Genomic DNA, 8,865 nt, shown 5'->3' on the forward strand with positions numbered 1-8,865 from the left:
CTCAGTAAAATGCATGGAACTGACTTACTCTGATTTTTGAAGCAAGTCAGAACTGAGTTCCAGTCTAAATCTGATATTCTGGTATAATTTAAGATAGCTGTTAAAACCTGTTTCCTATTGAAGATTAGGTGCCATTCAGCTCACTACCTCTTTAACCAAGGTGACAGTCTTGGTTGGTGGCTGCCACTGTGATGCTGCTTTACAAGACCGGCTGCAGGTGATTTGCTAAAATGCTCCCAGCTTCATAGAGCTGTAGAAAAGACAGAGCAAATCTCAGTCCTTGAGTCTGATTTATTCTGATCTTACCTCAGTGTAGTTAGTTTGTATTTCCACCAGGATAAATGTAAGACTCTTGGCCCAGACTTTCCTTAGATGTTAGGGGAAAGGGAGAGGAAGGTTCTTGTGCATCTCAGTAGAGGCCCATCTGTTTGGATGAGGAACATCTTTGTCTGCATCATGTTTGTCTGCATCATCTTTCAGCTGAGGCAGTGACAACAGCACGAAGCTTCATGCTCGGAGCATGAATAATTCAATAAATGAAGATTTCCCTATTCTTATAGAAGGTGAAAGAAGCGGTAGGAAATGCTGCAAGACCAGCATAAGCTGTAGTTCCCAACAAGGAAAAACAGTACTAGAAAATATAAGTCTTCAGCATGGGATTGATGGTTGATTCTTTGTGTGCTTCAGGCAGGAGGATGATTGAGAATGGTAAATTAACTGTTCAGATCTTCCAGAAAATGTAACAGGCATCAAGCTGTGAATTTCTGACATTTCCCAGCATCATAACAAATACCTGGAACAGCTGCAAGTATAAGCATAAGCTCAATAGCCATTTATCATGCCAAGTTATGAGATGAGTATGGTTGACTGTCAATGTTTGGAGTCATTATAAAGGGGATCATTCAGTCCTTTAGAAAGCAGAGACGAGTCAAAATACCGTCTTTTTTTTTTTTTAATCTCACATCTCCTCCTTTGCTCCTAGAATTATGCAGTAATGCATTATGTTAGTCTTTAAAGGCCACAGTCCAGGCATTAGCATTACAGACACAGCCGAAACCCTGCCTGTCCAAATTACCTGAAGACGCAAAATCTCAGACTAACAGAGGAAAGAAGAAGAGGCAGAGGGAGTTCATGAAAAACTGCTGTTCACCTATTTTTTGCCAGGAAGGGTAAAATACAAAGAAAAGTTGAGGAAAAAATAGGTAATTCAGGAACATCTGCCTGAGTTTGTAGATAGCTTGAAAAATATAGCTGTGAAATATGACTTTACCAATTTATCCTAATCATAGAATGCTTAAGGTTGGAAGGCACCTCTAGAGGTCATCTAGTCTAACCTGCCCTGCGCACGCAGGGTCACCTAGAGCATGTGGCGCAGGACTGCGTCCAAGGGGGTTTTGAAGATCTCCAGAGAATGAGACTCCACAACCTCTCTTGGCAGCCTGTTCCAGTGCTCTGTCACCTTACTGTTAAGATTTTTTTCCTTAATAATAATCAGTAAATTCTATAAGAACTCAACATTTTGTAATTGGCTGTTCATCCTGAAATCCAGGGCTCTGGGAGTCCTGGTTGATGGAGAGTTCAGGGACATTGGCTGCTCCTTCCGGCCACTGCTGAAATGGCTTTGGTGCTCCCACCGGTGCAATGGTTTGGGTGTGTGCAGGCTGGGTTAGCTCCTTTGAGGGACCTTCATGTCCCCAGCCAGCACATCCAGCGGAGTCAGGGGTGAGTGTCAAGGGCAGGGATGGTATCGAATGGAGCCATGTGCACAATGTCCATTATCTGCTGCTGCCAAAAGACAAGCAACGGGCTCCCAGAGAGAGCAGCGTCAAGAAGCAGCTTGAGGCTGCCAAGATGTCCTGTTGCAGCACCGTGTCTGTGCATAGCAGTCATTGCAGGCAGGAGCAGTGCAGTGACCAGAGGCTCCAATACTCTGCACCCAGACTAACTCATGCAGAAGCTTCAGTGCCACTTTTTGGTACGTTTTGCTGAAGAAGCTGGTGTCAGGCCAATCTTCCCAGATGCCATTTCCATTCTATATATTTCTACACCAGGCTGTAGTTTCAATAACATATACTGAATTTGGAGACCACACACTGAACAAGAAGGATCCCAGAGAGACATCTCTATAAGAAACATCCCATTCAAGTCTTCAAAGAGCAGCATTGCAGAAGAAAGGAAAACTTTTTTTTTTCCATTAAGCCTCACTCATGAATTCATGAATCAGTTATACTCATCATATAGCTTTTATTTTCCCCCAGGCCAGGACTTAGCTATAAATTCATTTATGTGAAGATAAATTGGGAACAAGTTGTGCACACTTTTCAGTAACCGCCTGCAGCGTATGGAGGATTTGGCAAAGAAGGAACGTGGAGGTCACCTGACTTTGGGAACTCCCGCCACGCCAGCTGCCTCCGTCTCGCCACCATGGTCCTTCACACCTCTTGCTCTAACCAGCTGCAGCACCCAGCAGTGCCAACCCTGAGGCTTCTACAGACCTCACCAAAAGGGAGAAAGCAGCACCCTAATCCTAGCAATCCAGGACGGCTTGCAAACAACCCTCCTCTACAGCCAGGCCCTTTCTGGTATTATTTGAATTATGAAACTAATCCACAAGGAGAAAGATCACTTACTAAACACATGTAATGCATGATCTTTTAAAGTTGCTAGGAAGCAACTGTTGCTTTAATTATAGTGATGCATGTGATCTTCCCCTTTTTAGAGGGGATTTCCCTGCTGTGCTGACAAGCGCCTCAGCCTGACTGAGAAAAAAACACTTTGCTGCAGTGGAAGTTCAGCCTCGCAGCTGGATGAAAGGCAGCTGAGAGGAAGGTTTAATGAGCATCTGTAGCAGGTGGGTAGTAAGCACTTTTACTGGGCATTGAAACCTCAGCATACCCCTGTAACATCTGAATATGGTCTCCAAGACTACATTTCTATGAACAAATCACATTTTCCTTCAAGAAAGAAACTGATGTTCAGCTGCACATTGATGAATTTTATCACAACTAAAACTATGACTACAAATAACAATATTTTGAATTTAGAATTTCAGCTAAGGAGTTGCCTGATTTTTAAAGTAGAGCTGAGGAAGAGGCCATAAGGTAGATAATACATGTAGTGATACTAAGACATTCAGTGTGGAAAATTCAATCTCACAAGAAAAGTTTTCTTGCTCTTTCAACAATGCAGTCTCCAGATAGATTATAAGGCCATAAAAATAGAAACATTAATTAAATGCATAGGATATGAGCTGAGGTGGTAAACATAAGAGGTAAAATTCTACTGAAGCCAAGTATGAATTCCTTCATGCAGGCTTGCAGAGGGGAAGATGGGCTCATCCTAAGGAAACTACAAGCAACAAGCAAAGCATTTCATTCTACATCAAGCAAAAGCCTTGTACAACACTGTTATGGAAGTTGAAAGAAGCAGTAAACATTCAGCTTGGAAAAGAACGGGCTGATTTCAAGAAACAGAAATTGTCTATGGCTGTGGCACTATGCAAGAGCAGTCTCTTAAAGCATTCACAGAGTTTGTTGCACATACACTTTATAGATACTGCAAAGAGCTGTTGATAGGATGGCAAAGATGGAAGATATTATGGAACCTCAGAAAGATAATTAAGAGTGTGGAAATCTCAGATCTTAACATGAGCATAATCTTCACATTAGCCCTCCTTCAAGCTCACTTGAGATAAAGGGTAAGATCATCTAGTTTTCTTTTGCTTTGTTGTTTCTGCCAATATTTTTATGGGATGAAGACAGGGTTGATTAGAAATGAGTGTGCTCTGTATACCTTCACAATAATTACAAAATCAGACAGTGTTTGCCTCAACACCCAAAAACTACAAAAATGAAATTAAGACAAAGGTGATTAGAAGAGGATGTTAAAAAAAGATTTTTGGAAGAGAAAGAAAATGAAAAGAGAATACAAGAGATAATAAAAGAGAGAATGCAGAAGGGTAGGTGGCACAGCAGGCAAGTTGACACACACTGAAGGCACTAAGAGAAATGTTTCCCTCAAAAGGACATTGGGGTAGACTGGTGCCAGAGAGGAAAATATCCAACTAGAAAAGTATAGATGACTTTCATTCTTCAGAAAACAATTCAGTCTTAGGATAAATGCAACTGGCAACCAGACTTTGGGTCTTTAACACAAACGTTGCAAACATGGAGTAACACAAAGTGGCTGATGAAGAGATTTGAAGTTAATAAGCTAATATCTACCCTGGATTTTAGGTATTCAATAATAAACAAGAACTTACACAGAACAAAGAAAATACTTTGTGGAAAGAGAAATGGAAATTGATCCATTAGAATCTGAATAAACTAACATTAGGGCCAGTCTTCTCAAAAGCCCACTAGTAGCACAGGCAAGAGAAACACCCAACTCCTCTTGGAGCAGAAGATGTGAACATTGATTTCATTTCAAGCCAAATCAAACAATGACCCAAAAATGAAGATGGACTTGGACTCATTAACAGCAAGTCTTCTCTTTGCCTGGTATAAGGATAAGACAGCAAATACAAAAGGCTGTAGCATGAGGGGTCTTTGTGAAGGGTTGTGAAGGTAATTACACTCCGAATAGAAAAGACTCACTGTGCTAGGAAAAAAAAAAATAAAAAGAAATAAAAAAGAAAATAAGAGACCTAGACAAGAATTTCATCTTATTTTCTTACCTGTCCTCATAAAAGGACCAGAAAGAGAAAAACAATTTATCTAAAGAAGACAGTGACATATATTTTGGCTGCAATCGGTGCAGAATATTCATGACAAGTATAAAAGTTTCTAAAATTAATAAGAGTATTGTATAAGAAGCATAACATAAAAAAGTACTCAAGAGCACAGATGTGACAGCATATTTCAATAGTCTGTATTTCAATGTTTATATCTACCCTCAATATATGAAGGATAGGAATAATAATAATTTTAATTTAAGCTACAGTTTTAATGATGGCAATTTCAATAAAATGCATGAATTACAACATTACAGAAAATGCTCTTTTCACCTAGACTTACTGCCTCCAACAGTAAGACATACATAAATCTAGGCCCTCTGGATATGGAAAAAAATTCTACAGGGCATATTTTGCATATCACTGTAATTTGATGGCCTACGATTTCTCAAGAAAACAGAAATGTGAGAAATATGTTGACAGTTCAGTCTAATTCCAGATTTTTTTGACTATGTGATCGTTGTTACTTGTATCACACACAGAAATCACTTTGACCAATCTAAAGAAAAAATTGGGGGATATTTTGCTATGAGATGAAACCCTTTGCATCAGAAAGCAATACACAGTTCAATTCTGCATTGTGAATTTCTATCCATGATAAGGTGTTAATGAATGTGCATTTAAGAGACAGATACTGGTTTAGCAAAGCCTGTGTAGCTGGAGGATCATTTGCAAATCTCACCTGTAGTAGCAACAAAATACAGTGTACTGAAGAACAAGTAATGTTGTAGTCCTCTGTGTGGCAGATACAATGAGACAAGGTCATCCTATGGAACATACCCCTAGTGTGAGCACAACTACAGCATCTCTATGACGCACATGATCCTCTGTCCAAAGCAAAAATTATATGCTGACTTTCCTGCCCCAGGGTTGAGATGTGAATAGCTCTGAAAAATTGTACATAGATAACTGTACTTTGGAAATCATGCATGGAAGAGTCTTTTCTGATAGCTTTTGGTAAAGAAAAAAAAAAAACACAAAAAAACACACACACATGTTATTAAAGCTGCATAATTCCTGGAAAAAAAAAAAAAAAAACACAAGGCAACAAAACAGAATTTTAGAAACTGCCTTGTAGAAACTCATTTTGTAACTTGGTGGTTCTCATTTCAAGTTTCCCGCCCACTAAAAAAGCATTTTCTGCTTTCAAACTTCATGTTCACAACTGAAGTACCCAATCAACTTTTGCAATCATGCTGTTCCTTTTTAATCCCTAATTGTCTTTTTGTGTCCTTGGTGGATCATTTTTATAAATTCTAAATTTAAGGTGCTAATTTGCCTTTCTCTGTTCAATTCCCAGTGCTAAACTGTTCAGCAGAAAACTCTAGGACAGGCTATTCAGCTTCTCGACAGCAGGAGATCAGGTTATACTACTGGTACTTATTCAGGAGCCAGATGGTCAAACCACTTTTAATGTTATTTGAAGATGAAAAATAACACCAAGGCAGAAAAGAATGGACCTGTGGGCAACCCACAGAGAATTGAGGAACAGAGATAAAAGTCTGGAATCAAAAAATCTTCTAGTTTCTGTTCTCAGACCTGTAAATGATGCACCACATGGGAAAAAAAAAAAAAAAAAAAAAACATTCAGGACAAAGCTGTTGGTTGCTTCTACCCCCCTGCTCTCTATGTCCAAGTGTGGCTGCATAGACCTACACATCAACATGAGCAGGGGACGTTTGAAAAGGTTCCATCAAAACTTCAGATAGTCCAGAGTCTAGCACTAGTTTCAAAAAACAAACTGCAGGAAGCAGAGCCTCGTCATATTCCAGTCCCCACAGCTGTAAATTAAGGATAATGGTCAAGGCAGCTCATGGGAATGTAGTGAGAATCCACTAGCTGGCCCAGGAGGTCACACAAAGGAGTATTTAACATGTGTGTAAGCCCATTTATTTCTACTCCTATAATTATGGGTAGCAGAGCTGGACCTTATATGTGCTCCTTTACTTGATACAAGAGCAGTACACAAAGCAGAGAGCAAACAAACTAGGGTGATGCAAGTGTCCTTGAAAGACATGGAGAAATAGATGCTGCAGGTGCTTCTTCTCTTGCCTCCTGCTATTTACTACTCCACAGAAACCTGAAGAGTGCCCCGTGAGCAGTGTTCCTTGTTTATTAAAAATACTTTTAGCTTTTTCCACAAGGATTATAGTAGTGCTTGATTTTTTTCAAACGCTAGTCCCATCTCTCTCTTTCCACATTTTACCCAGTCGTTTCTGAGAAGTACTTTTTTTTTTCCCCTTCAAATTGGCAGGCAGTTAAAGCTCTACACTGATGAGTGACATTTTCAGGTAATGTTTATCTGCTTTTGCTCTTTCCACTTCCAGTGCTGCCCAGCTCTGATAGGCTTCATCCACCCCTCTTAGCTGGGGAGCGCTTGCAGGTCGTGTTATCAGATGCAGCCCACAGCCAGCAGGTACAATGACATTACCTCAGATCACAGGCACCTTTTTGCCTCTGCTGCCCAGTAATGAACAGATCTGCTTCAGGTAAAATGGTAACACCCCTCTTGCCAGAAAGATTTTCCTCCCTTATTTCCAGCTTAGCGAAAAAAAGAGATCTAAAGTGTTCACAGTTTTCATCTTCCTGGAATTTTCTTGCACCCTTTCTAGGTATAAAAAATCTTTTTTGCAATCCCATAATTACACATATGTACTGTTTTAAGAAATAGCTCTAAAGGGACATCAAGCAAATAATACCAATTTTCAAAATTCTATAGCAATGTATTTATACAAATTACAGATTTCTGTATGTATTTACACACCAGTACAGAATATCAAGTAAATAACACCAATTGTTCTTTTATTTTTTTTTCCCTCAGATTTTTCTTCAAGTGAATTTTAGTGCTCAGGAAAGGTGCCAGATTGACGGCACTAGAAAATGAAGATTGCTATTTCTCCATGGCCCAGGAATAGCCAGCTGAGGTATCTTCAGACCTGCAGCACTGCGTGAGGCCAGGCAGGGCCTCCGTGCCCATCCATCCTTGGCAAAGGAGCAAAGCAGCACCCAGGTGATGCTGGCTTTGCCCATCCCCCATCAGAAAACAAACAGAAATAGCTCATTTTACATCGGTGCCTGCACAAAATCTGTTGTTTGCTACTTGAAACAAGCTGAATTTGACCCAGTGAACCTGCCGTGAGTGGCAAGCTGCCAACTCCTGGATCATCCACTCTCGCAATAATGCCTATGTTAAATTACATGTTTCTATATTTACATAAAGTCAGTATTTACACACCATTATGGGTTATTAGAGTAAATTGGTTACAGTTTATTTATATGGACTGCCATAAACTCATAACATTTTTCTTGGTTTTAATCCTTTCTTTAGAAAAATACAAAAAAAAATAAATTAAGTAACACATGTTAACTAGTAGTAATGATTTACCTATGACTAAAAATCCAAGTTGATTTAACATTAAGACTCAGACCATGGCCTAGTATTCTGGCCTCAACTCATAGTATTTTTAACCTTCACAATTAATTTTCTGGTGTATGAAAGATTTACTGAAAAACAAACAGGGAGTTGCAAACTTCATTTTCTTGCAGTAGAGTTAATCTTTTCCATACTGAGCAATGAATCCCAGTACTTCCCAGAAGTTCATTTCATTGTTTGATTGTCCAGGAAGGTTTTACACCTTCTGGTCAAATGATTCAGCATTTGGTTAACCCGCAGCTAAATTGTGGGCAAGTTTCAGCAGTTCTGAAGGGTTAAAAATAATCTAGTGGGCTGCAGTACAATGCTGGAAATTCTTAGGCAATAACAGTACCTAGACAAATAAGTATGTCTAACTGTATCTTACAAATCAACTAACTTAATTTACGTATCTTTATCATTACACAACAATTAAAATAAAATGCCACATTTTATTTAAGATTACTGATACTGCAAGTTGAGATATGGCCTCTCCTACCTGCCAGAGTACCAAAAGTTCAGGTGTGTTCAGGACATCAAGCCATAGGTTATTCCAGAATAGATTTACTTTTCAAAAAACAAATGTTTATATCACACAGAAAAGTGTGCATTAGAGCTAAAACAAATCAGGATTACTTAATTAAAAATAGGCTAAAAACTTATGTATAACTACTCCAAAGTACATTTCCACTCAGCCTCAGTGCCCTTGAGGATGGGCAGG

This window comes from Tinamus guttatus, unplaced genomic scaffold (genome assembly GCF_059628265.1).
Source record: "Tinamus guttatus ecotype Peru unplaced genomic scaffold, ASM5962826v1 Tinamus_guttatus_pri_ptg000150l, whole genome shotgun sequence".
NCBI lineage: Eukaryota > Metazoa > Chordata > Aves > Tinamiformes > Tinamidae > Tinamus > Tinamus guttatus.